The sequence below is a fragment of the Schistocerca cancellata genome, chromosome 10, assembly GCF_023864275.1.
Source record: "Schistocerca cancellata isolate TAMUIC-IGC-003103 chromosome 10, iqSchCanc2.1, whole genome shotgun sequence".
NCBI classification, from domain to species: Eukaryota; Metazoa; Arthropoda; class Insecta; order Orthoptera; family Acrididae; genus Schistocerca; species Schistocerca cancellata.
Window position 1 is genome coordinate 223,948,802 of NC_064635.1, and position 20,051 is coordinate 223,968,852.

Below are 20,051 nucleotides of genomic sequence, written 5' to 3' on the forward strand. Positions count from 1 at the left end.
ACCGTGTCTTAAATTTCACACGTTGACTCCCACGATTTCCCTCATATAATTCAAATTCTTAAGTGATCCACTCATGCTTTGTACATAACAACTTCTTCCATCCCAAACTTGCATTATGATTTGATGCCAGTGCGGTTCTAGGCGCTACAGTCTGCAGCCGAGCGACCGCTATGGTCGCAGGTTCGAATCCTGCCTCGGGCATGTATGTGTTTGATGTCCTTAGGTTAGTTAGGTTTAAGTAATTCTACGTTCTAGGGGACTGATGACCCAAGACGTTAGGTCCCATAGCGCTCAGAGCCATTTGAACCATTACAATCTGAGTGTAACATATTTTTTCTGTTTCTGTTCTTTACTCGCCTGCTACAAACAAAATCTGTTGGATTTTAAATTAAAAATACAGTAGTTTTATTTTCACTTCAGTATTTTATGTTTCTCTAGTTTTCCTAATGTATGCAAACTGCATGTGCTTGTGCATCCTGTACTGATAGGGTTCATCTTGCTGTTATAAAAGTGACACAGAAGCATGAAAGGCAGTTCGTATGTTGTCACCCATAATGTGATAAGTTATTCTGTAAGAGGGTGAATGAGTATGTTTCCTGCAGCATGTATGCACTTTTGCTTCATATTTTTTGGTAATTACCTGTATTCTGTCTTTTCTGGTCTTTACTTCTTATGAAGTCTGCTTAGTAGTTGAAACTAGTTAGCCTTTATATTAATTTCTACGATGGAGACAGTTTCAATAAATTATCTGTAAAGATTAAGTCGTGCTCCATAGACAATGTCTAGACTCACGAAACTTGATATTGGTAATTTGTGGATGAATATAATAATATGTAACTCTTCACAAAGACAGTTAAAAAAATCAAGTGACAATGAAGTTATTTGATGAGCAATGGGGCAATACGCAAGTTATCTGCATCACCAAGAAATTTTGGTATGTTCTGTGACTGGGTAAACGTAGATGCTTCTCTTATCTTACCGTGAATTCAAAATAGAAGTATTGGGCATTTTCAATTTGTAGCAACATTTACAAACTATGTATAAACAAAATCTGCATCAGGTATGGGAGGGAAAAATATGTACATTTCCTTCAGTAATAATAACATTATACCGACCAAAGTTTCTGTAATATATTTAAGTAGCATGCCAAAGCACAAATTTCAAGAGGAGAACAATATTAAATAAAACCATCAGTGGATATATTTCTGAATGTAATTAAAATTGCAATTGATAGTTGTTTGGCATAAGATGGGGTACAAAATACTGATAAATAATTACTGCTCTAATGATGTGGATGTGGAATAGTAATTAAAACTACAGACACTTGTGATGTACTGTGGAAGGAAACATGAACACTAAGGGTGATTATTACAAGGATAAAACACACAATTCTCCATCCATAGAATATTAAATAATGTGCATTCCAAGACTAAAAGAGTAATTACAGTGAACCCAAACAATGCAATGAATCTCTGACATATACTCCACATGTACTGTACTGGAGTAGCAACAGTAATCTACATATATCGAAAATTTGGTCTTGGTAATAAAAGTATCTGTAGTACTTTATTAAATGGATACTTTACTGCTGTATAGTTTCTTCTGAAAAGGTTAAAAACATTGTTTCAGGCATTATGACACATCAGTTAGTCATTTAATTTTTAAATGTATCTTTTAATATTGTCAGTTTACTGTTTGTTTCATATTTAGTGGTTACAGATTTATATTTTAAGAATAAAACGATGTAATGACTTTTCCTGTCACACCATATTTGGGTACTCTACATCCTGTACAACTATAGGCACTATCTAATTATGAATTTCAACTTATTTATAATTACCTTTCTACAAAGCTTGCTTTTGGTTCTGCAAAAGACAATTAAGGATAATTATTATAACTTTACATATTCCTTAATATCTTTTAATAAATTTCTTTACCATTATCTGATGATACATTTAGGTCCTACTGGGTTTTAAAAATGTGAAAAATTGAACATGGACTACTCATTCCACTTATTTCAACAAGGAGAGAGAAAAATATATTTGAACCACTTAACATATTAAGCACATATTTTAACTATCTATATTCGCTTTAATTTGAGCTGAATCAACACGAATTATGTATTTCAAACATGTGATTGGAAATCGCAAGATTTGTAACGCACCACCTGCAGTTACATTTATAAAAATCCACTGCAAACTATAAATAGTGTTTTCAAAATTTCATTCTGCTTTAAATTATTTGTTATCTATTTTGAAGACAGACTACATTGTACCTTAAAATACAAGAAATGGGCTCATTTTCATTTCCTTATAACATATGTGACATTAAAAAAGCAATAGTAACAATTTAGTCTTTGGCATTCAATCAGTATTTCTAAATGTTCATCTTTTTAATATCTTCTGTTCTTTAGTTTCATTATTATAGTCTTCCTTTCTTTAGTGTGTCCAGTTCTTTTCTTTTTCTTTTTAAGTCAGTACAATATCAGTTAACTGTACAAGCATTACATAACCATGTCATACATTTGGTGTCCTCTATTGTTTTATACTGCAGAACAATATGGCACCTATTTTTTATTCTTTTGCTGGTTTTTATTTTAATGCTTTCCTTACTTTTACCAAATTAAATACAGAGGAAAAGATAGTCAATTAGCCAATAACAGTTGACTGAAGATGCCAACAAAAGACACAGCTTCACAATAGATCAAAACTGCGTTGCAGTAAGTTTTGAATGGATACTATCTGATCCTCATTTGCATACTCTTTCAAAATATGATTACTAGCAACACAGTAACTGAATACTAGTAAAATTATTGATAATAATCAATATTCTCTCTGTTATTCTCAAGTGACTAGATAAAACTTCCTTATTTTTGTAAAATGTATAATTGATATAATAAGACATCAAAACGAAAATAAGATTATTTTTACATATAGTAGTTTAACTGCAATATGATACAAAATACAAAAGAAATCCATAATTTAGCACTATCACACCCAAGACATTCCGCAAAATACTGGTTCATCTAAAAATTATACGTAATTACAAAAGTAAAGTTCTAGCTAATATTCTGTTTTGGTTTTATAATGTATGGAATTTAGAAATGAAACTGCAGAATCTCTTTCCTACAGTATCTGTTTTTAAAATCTTTATTTAAGTTTAAAATAAATCTTTTCTTTTATTTAAATCGACCAAAGTCTACATTGTGTCCACTATCTGCAAAATTTTAGAATCTCTGTGCCAGTAGATAATGGTAAGTATAACAAAGTAACCTTGTAGAATAATAGTTTTATAAACTACTAATACCAATATGGAAATCCATTTATGGATAATATTGCAATTTAGCATAAAAAGGAAATAGATAAGCCATTTCAAATGACGATATGAGCAAATACATCTTACAGAGATGTCTATAGATAACATTGATTCTTTTATGTTATGTATATTTTGGAGGACAGTTCCAACAGGACAGACAGTGAAAAATGAAACCTGTTGATATATCTGGTGAGTCCTTCAGGGGATAAATCATCTGAGAAACAGTCTCATGGATAGAAATAGAATGGCATTCTATTTTGTCTATGACACCTTTTCAATGTTTCATCCAATGACAAATTTAAGATTATAATAGATTATAAGAAATACGATTATGACAATTACAAGCAAATTTGAGATGTTCAAAAACTAGAGATTCTCTATTTTTATTGCTCAGAATGGGATGTGGAGTTAAACATGCATTCAAAAATAGAGCCTCTTGAAACTTGTAAAGTTATTCCCCTACATTAATAACACAGCTGATGATAATGGTGACTTGTAAAGACTACATTTTTGTGTTCCTATCCTCTATCTTGTCTTCTTGTCTTGCAACGAGTAGTAGGGTGTATAAGAGGAGATAGAGAACGACATTTTATCAGAGATTTGCAGATAAGACTGGATTAAATAATTTTGAATACATTGTGGCAGTGGCAGTGATCAATGTGTTACAAATATTTACTATTAAATACAGTCTTGATCACGATTTATTTATCAAGGTGACCGGTTTCGACCACTGCTGTGATTCTCCAACAGAAAGAGGTTCCTACTCAATGGTCTGAAGATGACCACAGTAGTGGTCGAAACCGGTCACCTTGATAAATAAATCGAGATCAAGACTGTTTTTAATAGTAAAAAAAAAGACTGGATTGCTCATTTGATAGAATTTGAAGAACATTAGGCTGTACAAGGAAATGATGAGAAGGTCAAAATTGCGACCAAGAAGAAGACATTAAGACAGGATACACAGCTATAAACATGAGGAAAGAAAAAGACTTTACTTGTGGCTCAACATGTATATAAGGAAAACTGGATTCAATCACCGGTCATATCCTAAGAATTATGTCACACCTTAAATTCCTAATTCTTTTCAAAATTAGCAACAGTCATATCCCAAGAATCACGCCACATTCTGAATCCCTATTTATTTTAATGGCCTGTAAACGTGCAGTAAGAAATTGTATGTATCACGTTGCAATTCAAGAATTTTCCTGTGCATGTGGGTACTTACGTATCTGTCTAAATGAGCCATTATTTATATCAAAATTCTTTCAAATGTCATAGCTATGTAACAACATGTAGACCACTGGATAGGTCAGTGCCTACTGCATACTATTTCTAAACCATTAGCTGCATAGTCAAAATCCTTCCGTTTCATTGTTCAAACAGTAGTGTGTTCAGTGTTATGGCATAATTTTTCATTCGATTATTGGGTGTTTCTTGCTTTTGTAAACTACATCCGCGATAAAGTACAACACGGCATCCATTACCAAAAGTGTCTCCTTAAATTTATTGTATTTCTCAGAGACAACCCTCACCCTTCGAATCATGAATTCACTATTTTAGCTCCTGACTTGTTATGATACCCCTTCAAAGTTAGAAAAGGAATCTTAATTCTGTAGAGACAGTGTAGCAAATTATAGAGACTTGTGTTTTATTTTTGCCTACTACACGTCACACTGAATGCAGAAGCAGAGCTGTTTGAGGCGTAAATGAATGCAGCCTACTCATTCAATATTTTAAAATATGAAAGCAGCGAAACTGTCATCAAAACTAGGTCACAACCTGGACGTGTGGTGGCGCAGACAGCAGGTATGATACAAGCGAAGCTATGTCCTGCGGCAAGAGGTGCGGCTTGTCAGCGAACACCTGCTCGGAGAACTCAGGCCCTAGAGCTGCCGTGTAGATGTCTGTCTTCACCAGTCCAGGAGACACGCTCTGCCAACAGAAATAACAGTTAAACAACTATGGTTCCGTCAGGAACCGTTGCGCACAGCAGTAGTACACCGCAAGAAAGGAGGGGCACACAACAGCCAGTCGCCGTCCCGTTAGTCTTTACAAAGAAACTGGCACAACACGACGTGGCATGGACTCGACTAATGTCTGAAGTAGTGCTTGAGGGAACTGAAACCATGAATCCTGCACGGCTGTCGATAAATATGTAAGAGTACGAGGGGCTGGAAATCTCTTCTGAACAGTACGTTGCAAGCAATCCGAGATAGGCTCTATGAAATTCATGTTTGGAGAGTTTGCTCACCAGTGGAAGTGTTTACTCAGTAGAGTATTCCTGAAGACAATCTGAAGCAATTCTCGACTTGTTGGATGTCGCATTGTCCTGCTGGAATTACCCAAGTTCGGTTTAAGGTACAATGGAAATGAATGGATGCAGGTAATCGGACAGGATGCTTACGTACGTGTCACCTGTCAGAGTCGTACCTACACGTATCAGGGGTCCCATGTCACTCCAACTGCACACGCTCCACACCATTACAAAGCCTCCAGCAGCTTGAATAGTCTCCTGCTGACACGCAGGATCCATGTATTCATGTGGTTCCCGAACACGTCCATCCGTTCGAAACAATTTGAAACGAGACTTGTCCGACCCGACCAGGCAACGTGTTTCCAGTCATCAACAGTCCAATGTCTGTGCTGACGCCCCCAGTTGAGGCGTAAAGCTATGTGTCGTGCAGTCGTCAAGGGTACAGAAAACCCACAATAACAAGAACCATTATTCATAACCAAGCCAATCACCCCATAACTCACAAAGAAGCCAGCTTCAGATATTTACTACACAGACTGAACAAAATACCCATGAACAAACATGATTACAGACAAGAATTGAACACAATAAAACAACTTCACAGGAGGATGGATATGATGCAAAGAGAGTAGACAAAATAAACCACGAAATACGAAAACCAACAACACATGACCACGAAAACACATACAAACAAAACACAACACACAACAGATCAGCAGGCAGTAAGCAACTAATGGCACATAATGACTTACAACAACAGATTCACACACAGGGTGGGTAATATACTAAAGAAACAAGGACTCAACATAGAAGCCGCGCGGTCGGAGGTGTCTTGTTACGACCTGTGTGGCTCCTTCCGTCGGTCATGGGTATGTCTCTTGTCCTTAGCGTGAGTTAGCTTAAGTTAGATTAATTAGTGTGTAAGCTTAGGGTCCGATGACTTCAGCAGTTTGTCCCATAAGACCTTACCACAAATTTCCAAATTTTCAACATAGCATACAGAACCAGTACAAATACCACCCACACCCTCTCGCTCTCTCTCTCTCTCTCTCTCTCTCTCTCTCTCTCTCTCTCTCTAACTCTCCCAGTCCCCCGGGTTCGATTCCCGCTGGGGCCAGGGATTTTCTCTGCCTCGTGATGACTGGGTGTTGTGTGCTGTCCTTAGGTTAGTTAGGTTTAAGTAGTTCTAAGTTCTAGGGGACTGATAACCATAGATGTTAAGTCCCATAGTGCTCAGAGCTATTTGAACCATTTTTCTCCCAGTCCTGAACACACACACACACACACACACACACACACATACATACAAGCACACGCACACTCACACAAACCAAACACCACAGACGCCAGATACACTTCAAACTCGCTCGCCTCACCCAGCCAAACACGCTAGGAAAGAAATGAGTACTACACAGCGACAACAACACGTAATGGCGGCGAAAACTCTGCCTATGTTTTGAAAAATCGGAGAAAGTGCAGTGTAAACTGACCATAGGTCACGAAATCAGCCTGTTCACTTCGGCAACAACATATGAGAAAGCACGATAATAACAAAACCTTAAGTTTCACGCGAAAAAGTGATATATACTCATTTCCGTTTGTAAATGCATAATAAACATAAAAATAAAAATTACGTTTTACTGTTTGTAGATTAGAAGTTGTAGATTGTGTAGCAGAATAACTACCAAAATAAATGTCCAATAGCATCATGTAAGGTAGGTAAACTAATACATACAGCCACTCCTTTTGCCAATTAAGCTATAAATAGAACTTTGACATAATGTTATAAACAACACACAGTGCATCAGGTCTTTAATACATATTTCAACTGTGCACTATGATCAGAAATATTTTACAACAATTATTCATTCATAATTGTAAATATTATGCACCAAAAGTTCCGCTATATGTTAATATATAAAACCAATTTTCCAGTTCGAAAATAAAAAATAACCTACTGAAGATAGGACAAAAGTGCTGAAACATGTCTGGGTGAAACAAAACAGTGAAATGGCTTCTTGGATAAGGCGGGATTCCTCGTCCTGTTTTCTTGGCAAGCACAGCCATAACAAGAAGAACTGCAAGACCACAAGATGATTAATTGAATTTTATATACTTGCAGATCTGTATTTCGGCTATAAAACGTCGTCTTCAGTGCATTTTCGTTAGACCTCAACAGACTGGCGGCAGTTCATGTCACCATATATTCTTACTGGTGCATGGGTACAAGGACAATGAGTGTGTTGAGTTGCAACGACAATGCACTGACCGAAATACAGATTTGCAAGTATAATAAGAACTAATGGGGTTGCGACTGAATGTTGTGTGCCTCTCCTTCCTTAGCAGTAACAGTCTCATTATTAGGCTTCCATGCTCTCAAATCTATATCCAGTTGCTCAAAAACTAAAGATTTTTTTATTTTGTTCTTGGACGAAGTAAATGTTGAATATTTCAATTTTTTTTATATTGAACGATGTGTTCGAGAAATCCGTTATGGTACCAATACAATGATTAGTTTCTAATACAATGGTAGAGGAAAAATAGTCCATGTTTCTATTGTGGGGGGATAGTATGTGCAGCCCATGGCAACAGTTTGACCGAAATAAAATGTAAATGTCGTGTGACCAGGGCCTCCCGTCGGGTAGACCGTTCGCCGGGAGCAACTCCTTCGATTTGACGCCACTTCGGCGACTTGCGCGTTGACGGGGATGAAATGATGATGATTAGGACAACACAAGTCCCAGTCCCTGGTCTGGGCGGCCGTCACAAGACATCCGTTGAAGTCCATCGTTGATTCCTTTACTCAGTTTTTTTATTACAGAGGCTCTGACCGAACACGCTGAGCTACCGTGCCGGCTGACCACTCAGCTACCGGCGGCGTGCGTCTGAACTGTAAATATTGCAGTAGTTTGTGGCGTTGCGAAGATTGTGTTGCTTCAGGGTGGTTCGGACAACAACAACAACACAGGATCTGAGGCTCCGTGTCGTCACTGAGCAGGGAAGGAGACAAGTGGACCTCGCAGCGAATGTCACTTTAAGTTAAAGTGGCGTCTCCAGAATCCGGAATAAGTTTCCATCTACAGGATGGATCGTCACAGAAGCATCCGCGGAAGAAAAATGACAACTGTGAAGGACTGATATCTGTGAATAACAGCAAACAGAAACCCTCAACGCAACGCTACATGTTTACGGCGGCAGTTCCAAACAGCTACAAGAGCGCAGACGTCAAGAGAGAGGATACGAATTAGGCTCCATAAGCAGGGATTACGTCACCCGTGGCACCTCCCCTGGCTCTTGTTCATTCAGGGCGGGGCTCGCGTCGGGTGGGCAACGACGCAGTCCTGGAGGACGGGGCAGCGGCAGCGGCAGCACTGGGACTCGTTACTCTTTCCTGGTGAGATCCTCCACCCTGACAGTACTGACATTCGTGTGTGGCGGCAACGAGGTCAACCGTGTCGCAGGCCGCCACCTTATAAAGGTGGTGGTTCCGTCGTATCTTGGGGTGGAATCCCGCGTAACGGCACGACATCCCTTGTGCCAATACATCGGAGGATGACTGGTGTGAAGTGTGGGGACGACATCCTTGCACACCCACTGTGGCTCCATATGATGAATACGTAGCAGCGGGATTCTCGGCGAAGGGCGACAGTGTACGCTTCTATCGTGATTATCTTGTGAACCCTTCCCTTGTGGGGCATAGAATCGGTCGGATGGAATGTGCTGCACATTCTCCAAACTTCAACTGCGGTAAGAATGCATGGATTTTGCTGAAACGAATGGTTTGCAATCGTCCTGTCCCACCAGGGACCTTACAGGGCATTATGGAGGTCGCTGTGGAGGCATGGGATAACATCCTACAGGCTTATCTGGACAATATGTTAAGGGAGGGGGGGGGGAGGTAGGACGTCAAACGGGCCGACTTGGAGCAGGAGAGTGACCACAGGACATTTTAATTTCCACTGTCTACACTTTTACAAATAAATTCATAAAACTTTGTCACCATGACCAGGAAGGACTGAGGACTCACACTCATCGCAGTGGAAGTTCAACAACGTAGCAAAATACCTTTTTTACATGTGAAATTTCATCATTTATTACTGGCTGCATTTGTTGCCATAGGTACACTTTTCTTCCTAAGTAGTAAGTGAAAAAATGATGAAATTTCACATGTAAAAAAAATGTGTTTCATTACGTTTTTGAGCTTCCACTGCTATGAGTATGAATCCTGAATCCTTCCTGATCATTCTGTTAAAGTTTTATGAATTTATTTGTAAAAGTATAGACAGTGGAAATTAAAATGTCCTCTGGTGCCTCTCCTGCTCCAAGTTGGCCCATTTGACGTCCTACCGCCCTTAAGGAATATGCTCAACTACATTCAAAGGTGTCACCAATTACGAGGAGGGCCAATCAATTCATATATAGAATGTGTTGTGCTGGGTGTCAATGAGAAGAAACGGAAGTGGTTGATGTGGAATCTTCGGTAAGGTTTTTTGTTTTTGCTTTTCTGTTTGTGTTTATCAAGTAGAGATGTGTTTATCCTCTTCCTTTTTGTTTCATATGACTATAGGTGAAAGAACAAAATCGGGTTTCTTTCCTATTATGACCACTATTGACAATATTGTAATATACGACATTTCTTTTAACTGCTATAAATGCTTCTTACACTGTCCCATCTTCTTCTGTCTCACTTAAGTAATTTAAACATTTCATTTCATGGTCCACACCTTCATGAAACTTTTTTAAAATTTTTAAACTGAAAATTTATGAGCCAGACCAGTTTTTTGATTGCGGTGACTTTTGTTAGTAGATTATCTCTAGAGTGATTATTGTCATCCTTGATGTTAAGTGCAAGCAACCTTTTGAAAAATAATCGTTTAGTGTCTTCTAAACATAGTAATTTATTTACAGAAAACTTCAAGTACTCTCATTCCACTAAACAGACTCACCTTTCTTATAATGGACTGTTGCCACACTACTTATAACTTTCTTACTAAAATGGCTCTGAGCACTATGGGACTCAACTGCTGTGGTCATCAGTCCCCTAGAACTTAGAACTACTTAAACCTAACTAACCTAAGGACATCACACACATCCATGCCCGAGGCAGGATACGAACCTGCGACCGTAGCAGTCACACGGTTCCGGACTGAAGTGCCTAGAACCGCACGGCCACTGCGGCCGGCACTTTCTTACTTCTTGTGAGAAATCGAACAGGTACAATACGTTAGTGGATTGTGTATAATACCATTTCGTTTACTATGTCATACACGGAAGAGCCAAAGAAACTGGTACGCCAGCTATTATAATGTAGGGGCCCTGTGAGCGCGCAGAAGTGCTGCAACTCGACGTGGCATGGACTCAACTAATGTCTGAAGCAGTGCTGGAGGGAACTGACACCACGGATCCTGCAGGACTGACCATCCGTAGGAGGACGAAGGGGTGGTGATCTCTTCTGAACAGTATGTTGCAAGGCATTCCAGATATGTTCATGTCCGCGGAGTTTGGTGGCCAGCGGAATTGTTTAGACTCAGAAGAATGTTCCTGGAGCCACTCTGTAGCAATTCTGGACGTCTGGGGTGTCGCATTGTGCTGCTGGAATTGCCCAAGTCCGTCGGAACGCACGATGGTCATAAATGGACACAGGTGATCAGACAGGATGCTTTCGTACGTGTCACCTGTCAGAGTCGTGTCCAGACATGTCAGAGGTCCCATACCGCTCCAGCTGCACACGCCCCACACTAATACAGAGCCTCCACCAGCTTGAACAGTCTCTGCTGACGTACACGTTCCATGGATTCATGAGCTTGTCTCCCATATCTGTACGCGTCCATCCGCTCGATACAATTTGAGATGAGACTCGTCCGACCAGGCAACATCTTTCCAGTCATGAACAGACCAAAGTCGGTGTTGATGGGCCCAGGCGAAGTGTCGTGCAGTCATCAAGGATACACGAGTGGGCCTCCGGCTCCAAAAACCCGTATCGATGATGTTTCGTTAATGACTCGCACGCTGATGCTTGTTGATGGCCCAGCATTGAAATCTGCAGCAATTTGCGGAAGGGTTACCCTTCTGTCACATTGAACGATTCTCTTCAGTCGTCGTTGGTCTCGTTCTTGCAGGATCTTTTTCCGGCCGCAGCGGTGTCAGTTTCCTGATATTCACGGCACAGTCGTGAAATGGTCGTATGGGAAAATCCTTGCTTCATTGCTACCTCGGACATGCTGTGTCCCATCTCTCGCGAGCCGACTATACCTCCACGTTCAAACTCACTCAAACCTTGATAATCTTCCATTGTAGCAACAGTAACCGATGTAACAACTGCGCCGTACACTTGTCTTATATAAGTGTTTCCGACCGCAGCGCCGTATTCTGCCTGTTTACGTATCTCTTTATTTGAATACGCGTGTCTGTACCAATTTCTTTGGCTTTTCAGCGTATAACTTAATACTTGTTTAGGACATATGGCCATGTTCGTAAGTGAAGGCTCTGTATCAGGTAACTGGACTACAAATGGTCACGTAAGTATGAAGCAGCAAATTATGGAAATTATATCAAAACATAGACGACTGCCTCAGAATGTTATCATTCAGACGTCTCGCGCCCTAAACGCCAACAGCCATCTGCCGGATGGAGCATTTAGCGCGATTCAACTGAAAACGCCACCAGTCACCACTTAGTAGACGTCCAACTGCATCGCTGTGGTGCAAATCCCACCCCTCCCAGTCGAGGGGGGTGGGTGCACGAACCAGGCGGCTGCTGTGGAAGCCCATACGCTGCAGCGTTCCCTGGACGGTCATTGAGCAGACACAGTGGGTAGTCCCTTGGTTCACCTGGACAGTCAGTTGCTCAACAGTTGTACGTCTAGAACGACATTTTCACTCTGCATCGGAGTGCTAGTCCTGCAAGTTTTGTGAGAGAACTTCTCTCGAGTCTGGAACGTAAGAGACTAGGTACTGGCAGAAGTAAAGCTGTGAGAACGGGTCGTGAGTCGTGCTTGGGTAGCTCAATTGGTAGAGCACTTGCCAGCGAAAGGCAAAGGTCCCGAGTTCGAGTCTCCGTCCGGCACTCAGTTTTAATCTGCCAGGAAGTTTCAGTTGTACGTCTGTCTGCTCGTACACATCTCCGCAGCCATTCTTCACCCTTGTCATGTACGGCTCGTCAGACACAGTTGCCCCGGCGCCGATTTTGGATAGCACAATTTTTCCATGAACAGTACACTTTAACCAATGTATCATGCGAGCATTTTAGAAAGTTGGCTTTTTCGGAAATGCGTGCACCCTCAGGAGGAATGCCAATGATCCTTCCCTTTTGGACGTCAGATACATCGCTCCTCTTCAGCACGACGACGACGATTGTACTACTTTCAACAAATCTATATACCCTCCAGCTGCAGCCTTGGCGTTCATATAACTGGGCACTTTACTTTGCGCTTTCGTCGCTTTATTAATGTTAAACTAAGAGCCTTTGATACTTACTAAGGATCATATTCGAGGTGAAAATGGGGTAGAATTCTTTCGCGAAATACAGTCCACTTTTATTGAAAATCACAATCACTGAACTAAAACGCAGTTCACATGTTTGTTTGCTGATTTGCTATTTCATCTTTATTTTTGTCCCGGGCGGAGGTTCGAGTCCTCCCTCGGGCATGGGTGTGTGTGTTTGTCCTTAGGATAATTTAGGATAATTTAGAGAGGATATAAAATGTAGACTGGCAATGGCAAGGAAAGCGTTTCTGAAGAAGAGAAATTTGTTAACATCGAGTATTGATTTAAGTGTCCATTATAATTATCCGGGCTGTTATGCCGTGGTCGGTTGATGAATGCTGTGGTGATTCCCAACGTTTCGTCTCCGGCTGCGGGAGACATCTTCAAGGGGGTCCGTAGCTTGATGGAAGATCCAGTAGCGAGCCTGTGTGTGTGTTGGATCTTCCATCAAGCTACGGACCCCCTTGAAGATGTCTCCCGCAGTCGGAGACGAAACGTTGGGAATCACCACAGCATTCATCAACCGACCACGGCATAACAGCCCGGATAATTATAATGGACATGATATTTCCGGCCGTGAAAGTTTACATTTTTGTATTGATTTAAGTGTCAGGAAGGCGTTTCTGCGAGTATTTGTATAGAGTGTAGCCATGTATGGAAGTGATCATGGACGATAAATAGTTTAGACAAGAAGAGAATAGAAGCTTTCGAAATGTGTTGCTACAGAAGAATGCTGAAGATTAGATGGGTAGATCACATAACTAATGAGGAGGTATTGAATAGAATAGGCGAGAAGAGGAGTCTGTGGCACAACTTGACAAGAAGAAGGGACCGTTTAGTAGTACATGTTCTGAGGCATCAAGGGATCACCAATTTAGTATTGGAGGGCAGCGTGGAGGATAAAAATCGTGGAGGGAGACCAAGAGATGAATACACTAAGCAGATTCAGAAGGATGAAGGCTGCAGTAGGTACTGGGAGATGAAAAAGCTTGCACAGGATAGAGTAGCATGGAGAGCTGCATCAAACCAGTCTCAGGACTGAAGACCACAACAACAACAAAGTAGTGTGTAAGCTTAGGGACTGATGACCTTAGCAGTTAAGTCCCGTAAGATTTCACACACATTTGAACATTTATTTTTGTCCCATCAGGCACATAGTTCTAGGGAATATTATGTTAAAACTTTGTAACTCGAACGGAAGGCAAATAATTTGGAACAACTTCCTCGTTCTTAAATAAGCATGTATTTTTCAGAAACGAATCACGTACTTCCATATCCAATGTGTGATTCCATTCCATTCTTTAAGGCTTTATTGTTCATTAAAATAACGTCGGTTTAGTAGTCTGCGTGAGCAGCAATGTCTGTAAGACTTACATAGAAAATTAGAGCAGATTTCTCAGTTACTGAGGATGACTCGTTTCTCTTCATCCTTCGATAGTGAACCGCTCAGTGTATCAAGTGACCATGTGAACTAGAGTTTGTATTAAGTAAGACACGATCATTCATCGCCAGTTGCGTCCAGTGCGATCTCTTACCTGAAATTGCTTGAACAATAGCACCACCGCAATCAACAGGTGAGAGCACTAGTGATTATATCACGTTCCTTTTAATCTTTATAGGGCGTACTTTTTTTTATATTTCTGCAGAGTATGGACGGATGCTGACATCATTTTACAGGCTGCAATTCTGTGTTCAGTCCAGTACAAGAGAGTGTCCAACACAGTGTCCAGGTTCTTTGCAGAGGTAGAGAAAGTTATGTCCGTACTGTGTACTGTTTAAGATTAGGGGTGGAAATGATTCTCTGTAATGAGTGGTAAAAAGTCTTTCGTGAACGAGTAAGATTGCTTGCGTTTAATATGGATTAAGTTTACATACTAAAGTCTGTGACCACTGTGGTAAGGCTTTTAAGTCAGCAGTTAGATGCTGAACAGCTGCACACTTTTGTTCGACTTGCACTATATGGAGGTATATAGGAAATATCTGCCATGGTAGGTACGCAGCTCGTGGTCGTGCGGTAGCGTTGTCGCTTCCCGCACCCAGGTTCCTGGGTTCGATTCCCAGCGGGGTCAGGGATTTTCTCTGCCTCGTGATGACTGGGTGTTGTGTGATGTCCTTAGGTTAGTTAGGTTTAAATAGTTATAAGTTCTAGGGACTGATGACCACAGCTGTTAAGTCCCATAGTGCTCAGAGCCATTTGAACCATTTTTTTTTTGCCATGGTAGGTATCAGTTGACACATCGTTAACGTACAAGTAAACTCCATCTGAACAAGCCTGGAAGGCCCAACGGTACCGACCGACCGCCGTGTCCTCCTCAAAGGTACCGACCGACCGCCGTGTCATACACAGCACACCGCCCTTCCCACCGCTGTCAGTTTTCGTGACCGAAGCTGCTACTTCCCAATAAAGTAGCTCCTCTATTGGCTTCAACAGTGTTGAGTGCACCCCACTTGCCAACAGCGCACGGCGGACCGGATGGTCACCTGTCCAAGTGCTAGCCAAGCCTCGTAGCGCTTAACATCGGTGGTCTGGCGGGAACCGGTGTTACCAGTGCGGCAAGGCCGTTGGCACATCACTAACATGCGACGAAAAAAATAATGGTACTAGTACTGACCCTTGTGGGGCCCCTGATAATAAATCCCTGCTTTGAGACTATTTTGATCCATTAATTGCACGATGTTGGTGGGATATCAAAAACAGATGTGCTATTTTGATGTCATTTACTTAATCTATCTCTTGTCATAGTCTTTAGGTGACTTGCAGCGCAAGCCTAATGTACTTAGAGCACTCAGTCTGGTGAAAGCATAGCGACCAACGAATGACTGTCTACATATCTGTATATGAAAAACAACTTTCCTCAGAATCTTTTGAACATACAGGTAAGCGTGTTTTTCCTTGCAAACTGTTCTGAGATGAAGTCAGGGTATATGACGTGTGTATAAATCATAATTAGTCATCAGCTGGGATGGACCCTTTTCCACTACGCAAAGTACGATGCTTATGAATTGATTATTATACAGAATGAACGAAGTGCGGGACACGTATGTTATCTTAGAACGACATCTTTTGCTCATTTGAGAGACCGTGGTGATAAAAAAACATGTTTTTCTTTCATGTGAAATACATGAAAGCATTATGGTGATCTCTGATTTTTAATAGTCTGCAGGACGTCCACATTGTCCATTATACATCATCAACAAATGCTGCTGACTTTGATACCTTGCGTCCCCAGGGATCTACCTCGCCAAGTTGTGCTTTTTGCTTGCTGCCGAGAAAGTTGCCAATCGAAGCTCGTCCTAAAAGCAGGTTAGCAGACCGTTGGTTATATGTCATATCCGGACGGTGATTGAAAATGGATTTGCTCACGGCTTTTTTTCCGAAGAAAAAAGACCCGTTGAGGTTCCTGGTGCAGCAATTCCAACAGGGGTGACAAAACAACGAAGAGATTATCTTTTTCAAAACATTATGGCGTATTGTAAAGAGATAGAAAAAGGCATTCTGTGTCCGGAAGTAGAACCAAATCCCGAATCAGAACAAGACAGTGACAATGAGCGTCCTGAGGAAGACGCAAAGATAGTGTTTCGGAACGATCTTGAGCCCCTTCAGACACAAGCATTTTAGAAATGGAAAATCAAATCCTTTGGTCACTATAAAGTATGAGATCTCAGTAATCTATTTTTGGGCGTTTTGTGTATTGATGATTTTAGGTGGTTTTGGGAACATTAATGGCTACAAAATAAATGTGTGAAGTAAAAGATATCATAACACAGAGTAAAAACACAAATAATTTGCCAAAAAATGCTTTGCAGGGTACGCAAATTTTGCACAATTTAGGGCCATTTTATTGGTTCTTAAATGTTTGTACACTATAATATGCTATATATCTCAAGCAGTTAACCATTTAATGTGTAACGTTAAATTAAAAAAATCTGTACCATTTGACAAAGGACATTTTAAGGTTAATACAAACGCAGAATTTATTTCTTAAATATAACAAAATAAACAATGAGAATAAAGTGAAACTTAAAAACGTGTTACCTTAAAACACGTATTTTTAATCTCCAATATTCAACCTGTCATAAAACACTCAAATTTAGAGAAGGAAATCTACAATTTTTTTACCTCAGAATTTAATGCTGAATGTAAAAATTACAGTAGCTCATAATCCAAAGTTCTCGACAAGAGATCTCCCTTTGGTATCCGCCTCAGACTTTATGCAGCAAGTCAGTTTGCTACAAATGCAGCAAAAAGAAGTCACATTAATGTGGGTCAAAGGCGACAGTGGAAACGAACGTGTCTACTAACTGGCTAAGCAAGGTGCAGCTTCAGAAACGCCATTTCATCCAAAGGTACCGTATACAGGATTCGTACAACGACGCAAACGTGGTGGGACGAGCAATGAAGCAGAATAACCGACGACGAATGAAAAAGTTAGGGGCTATAAATACTGTGATCCCGCCAGCGCGCTGGTATATGAAGCACATGGTGTCAGCGGATTTTATACAATAATCACACGAAACAATTTGAAAAACGTCTACAATGCCTGGAACCGATAGACATCTCTCTTTAAACTTTTGGACGAGGAGACGTAAATTAAATAATTTAGGATGTCCCGAAAGAACAGACAAGACAATAGGACAATAAATGAAATGAGTGTCGTGGGGCACGAAGGCCCCCACTGCGTTACCACTCTTTCGGGAAAAACAGACGTTGAGTTATAGAATCAGCTCAATGAATTAGGAGTTCTATACAATTAACTATGAAGTATTATAAATAATAATATATATTTAATAATTTTGAATTTTAATTTTTTTTTAATTTTTCCGAGCAACACGAGACCGTTTGCAAGCATGTCCACTCGACGGGAGCAGAGCCGAAACGGAGACCCGCACTGCCGCATAGCTTTGAGAACGGAGCTCACCCAACCAATAAGTCAAAGAACATATCGAGCATATAAAGTGTAGTGTATCTGTATAAAATGTTTTAGTCGAAAACAGTATCCCTTTAACGCACCTGAAGTTAATTTAAATTCTGGACATTGTTAAGTGTAGTGTATACATGCAAATTGTATAAAAGTTATATTTCTTTTGCAGTAAACGAATCAAAATGTTGTTCATAGATAAGAACCAAAACTGGAAATTTTTTCTAATATGTGGCCACATATTCTGGTAGCTCAGTGTGGTTCAATGGAAAAGAAAGAAAAGAGAAAGCATACGTTTCTACCATGACTGGGAATTGCATACGCGTCCTAATCTCCTTCTCTCCCCTGTCTCTGTCCCCCCCCTCTTTCTCCATTCCCTTCCTTCCTCCTCTCTGTCCATCTGTCCATCACTTCTTCTCCCTCTCCTTGTCCATCTTCTCCTCCCTCCTCTCCCTCATCTCCTCATCTCACCTCTCCCCCCTGTCTCTGTCCACCATCTCCTCCCTGTCTTTCTCCATCTCCTCCTGCACCATCAGTCCATCTCTTCCTTTCCGCTTTCTGTCTCCATTTCCTCCTGAATATCTGTTTGCTGCCTCTTACCACCTCTCTCTCAGCTTGTGTCTTATTTATTGTTATTGCACATTCAGATTCTGCAGTAGTATTATAATCATAAGCTGATAATCCATAAATATAAATTTCTTTATTGCTAACAACATTTCATATATACAAAGTAAATCGGTCAAGAACTTTTCGAGATTTTTGCTAATAACCTTTCTCCTTTTTATATTATTTCATCTATTTAACATGATCTGATTAGGGCTGTCATGTCTTCTCTTACATGAAACCAATGTTTCACACATACAATATGCACTACATCACAGTTACCTATGAAAATAACATTTTTAATATGACAAATAGTGTCTGAAGTGGCAGTGTGACTCAATTACACTGACTATGAATAAGTAACGTAAATAGTGGCATTACTTTTGCTACTGCAGCTGCAGTCACTGATAGTGATAATATTAATAATAATAATATTAATGTTAATAACAGTAATCACAGTAATTGTGACATTAATAATCATAATAAGAGAGGCAGACGAAAGAAGAATTTATAAGTCTACAAAATAGATGATGTAGCGAGTTCTGGGACTAGGAAAGTTCCACATCATCAGCTAAGAATACTGGGAAATAAGGAAGATTAGGTGGAAAGAGGGATGTATAAGGGTAACGAGTGCGTACAGGGACAATGGTAATCTTATTGCTGCTTTAGTAGGTACGTATTTAAGTGTCTTCTGAAACTGGAGATGTTATTTAGTTCCCTAATGTAATGCGGGAGGTTGTTTTAGAATCGTGTTCCTGCTACTGGGAAGAACTTCGAGAAGACGGCTGAACGATGGAGAGGGGCAGAAAGGATCTACCTCTGATGGGAACAGAGGTTTCTTCTGTGTTGTTCACATAAGGGGGTTAAGGTCAAGGAGAGATATGGGGGACGGTGTACGTTGATAAGACAGCAGAGAACAAAAGGGGTGTTTTAATGCCTGTGCTTGTCTGCACGGAGCTGTGCAAATGATGCTGAAGTATGACCAAAGAATCGAAAATCACAGATATACCGAATCTGTTTCAGGTGACTTGAGCTTTAACTTCGCAGAATAACATCGTAGTAATCAATGACTGGAAATATAAGTGGTGGCACAAGTTTCCTTTTTAGGTCAAGAGCGTGTAGCTTTCTATATTTTTGTATGGTATGGCTAGATGTTGATGCCTTCTTGCAAATTACAGTTACGTGCTCATTTGAATTTAGATCTTCATCTGTTATTATTCCTAACTCTTTGCCAAAGAAGAGAAGTTGATATTTGTCACATTTAGGGTTAAAGGTGATATGGACTTGCCATATTTCGGGCCAATGAGCCTAGAATAGCCAACCGATAGCGCTTAGGTTTTCGATGGGTTGAGCTTTAACCCTATATCCTGCGCCCATAGGCCGGTAATGACATTTTCGAGAGCCGTCTTCAGGTTTATTGGTTTTGCTCTTAGATACAACTAGAGTCTATCAGAGCACATGTGGTATTTGCAGTAT